This window comes from Aphelocoma coerulescens, unplaced genomic scaffold, assembly GCF_041296385.1.
Source record: "Aphelocoma coerulescens isolate FSJ_1873_10779 unplaced genomic scaffold, UR_Acoe_1.0 HiC_scaffold_297, whole genome shotgun sequence".
Taxonomy (NCBI): domain Eukaryota; kingdom Metazoa; phylum Chordata; class Aves; order Passeriformes; family Corvidae; genus Aphelocoma; species Aphelocoma coerulescens.
In genome coordinates, this window is record NW_027183641.1 from 40,001 (window position 1) to 42,500 (window position 2,500).

Sequence of the window (2,500 nt, forward strand, 5' to 3'; positions counted from 1 at the left end):
TGAAGTGATTGTGCTTAGCGACGGGGAGGAAAGCGGCGAGCACGAACGTGGGAGCGCCTTGGAGACTTCGCCTCCTGAGCCCGAGACCACCTCGGAGACTTCGCCTCCCGAGCCGGGGACCAGCGCTTTACCGGCACCATCTCCTCCTCCAGCAGAGGACCACGGGAAGCAGGCACCAGGGGACATCCTAGTGGTGACTATTCCGGACAAAAATCCACCTTGTCCATGCTGTGGGACCCGGGTGGGGGGGGTGGGGGGCTTAATTGAACATCTAAGAGAAGCCCACGGGAGGAGGGAGGCCTGTTTTCGATGTGCTAAGTGTGGGAAAGAAAGTAACAACTGTCATAGTATTGTTTGTCACTTTCCTAAATGCAGGGCAAAGACAGAGACAGCTCCGGCTGGGGAGTGGATCTGTGAGGAATGCGGGAGAGACTTCAAAACTAAAATTGGCCTGGGACAACACAAAAGGTTGGCACACCCTATGATTAGAAATCAGGAGAGGATTGCTGCTTCCCACCCAAAAGAGACCTCTAACAGAGGAGCCCACAAAAGGTGCTGGACAAAAGAGGAGGAAGAACTGTTGATAAAATTGGAAACTCAGTTTGAGGGCAACAAAAATATCAATAAACTCATAGCCGAACATATCCCAACTAAAACAGCAAAACAGATCAGTGACAAACGGAGGCTGCTGCCCAGAAAACCGACAGAGGATGTTTGTGAGGAGCCTGGGGTGAGTCATCGCACCAGGAGAGCAGCTGCGGGGCTAAAAATAGGACCTGGGCTGAGTACTCAGCCTGGGAAAGGAACAGAAGACAAAGAACCTGAGATAAGCCAGCGACTCAGGAGGCCGGCTGCCGGGAGGAGAGCGGAACCAGAGATAAGGCACCACCCTGATAAGAGGACAAAACAGCTGGGAACCATCGACCAGCAGAGGGAGGGGCAACTGCAGGCCCATTATCTGAAGAAACTCGGTGAATGGCTTTCTGCCGGGACAATTAAGACCTTCCCACGGGCATTCAAGCAGTTAATCAAAGGCCGGGAGATGCAACCCCTGGTGAATGAGACAGCGCAGGACTGCTTTGGATGCCTGGAGGCAAAAAGCCAAACAAAACCAACAGCCCGAGATAAGGACAAGAGGGAGACCCGGGAGGGGAAACCGACAAGACCCCTTCAGAAGTGGATGAAAAAGAGAGCAGTTAAAAGAGGTAAATACCTACGTTTCCAACGTTTATTCCATCTTGATAGGGGTAAATTAGCTAAGATTATTCTGGATGATGTAGAATGTCTGTCCTGTGATATCTCACCCAGCAAAATTTATTCGGACTTCAAAGCCAGATGGGAAACAGCTGGTAAATTTGATAGCCTTGGGGACTTTCAAATTAATGGGAAAGCCGACAATAGTGCTTTCAGGGACTTAATTACGGCTAAAGAAATTGAGAAAAATGTGCAGGAGATGAGCAGGAATTCGGCTCCAGGTCCAGACGGGATTACTCTGAGAGACATCAGGAAGATGGACCCCGAGTTTTCCCAGACCATGGAGATCTTCAACCTATGGTTAACATCAGGAAAAATCCCGGACATGGTGAGGGGGTGCAGGACTGTGTTAATCCCGAAGTCATCCAGGCCGGAGCGCTTAAAGGACATTAATAACTGGAGACCCATCACGATTGGATCCATCTTGCTGCGTCTGTTCTCCAGAATTCTAACAGCAAGGTTAACCAAGGCGTGCCCCCTCAACCCAAGGCAAAGAGGCTTTATCAGAGCGGCGGGATGCTCTGAAAACCTGAAACTCCTGCAAACTATAATTCGATCAGCCAAAAGAGAGCATAAACCGCTGGGCGTTGTATTTGTGGACATTGCCAAGGCCTTTGACACCGTGAGCCACCGGCACATTCTACAAGGTCTGCAGCAAAGGTGCGTGGATCCCCACATCGTCAGCCTGGTGAGCAATATGTACGAGAACATCCGTACATATATCACCACGGGGAAAACACAGACAGACCACATCCAGCTCCAGGTTGGAGTAAAACAGGGCGACCCGATGTCACCCTTTTTATTTAATCTGGCTATGGACCCCCTACTATGCGAACTGGAAACGAGTGGCAAAGGGTACCACCGAGGACAGAGCAGCGTCACAGCGATGGCATTTGCGGACGATCTGGTCCTGTTGAGCGACTCCTGGGAAAACATGAAGCAGAACATCAGGATAGTAGAGACCTTTTGCGACCTCACCGGTCTCAAAACACAGGGGGAAAAGTGCCACGGCTTCTTCATCAAGCCCACCAAGGACTCCTACACTGTCAACGACTGCGCTGCTTGGACTATTAATGGCACACCCCTGAACATGATACACCCCGGAGAATCAGAAAAGTACCTGGGCCTGCAGATTGATCCCTGGACTGGGCTAGCAAAATCCGACCTATCTACAAAACTAGAAAACTGGCTTGAGAAAATAGGTAAATCTCCTCTTAAACCTCTGCAGAAACTAGATATCCTCAAA

General features: G+C 50.4%; 1 pseudogene; it reads left to right on the plus strand.

The window, feature by feature from the left end:
* The window catches only part of LOC138101433 (28S ribosomal RNA), an 8,958-nt pseudogene that overhangs the window by 3,802 nt on the left and 2,656 nt on the right, over positions 1 to 2,500 (plus strand).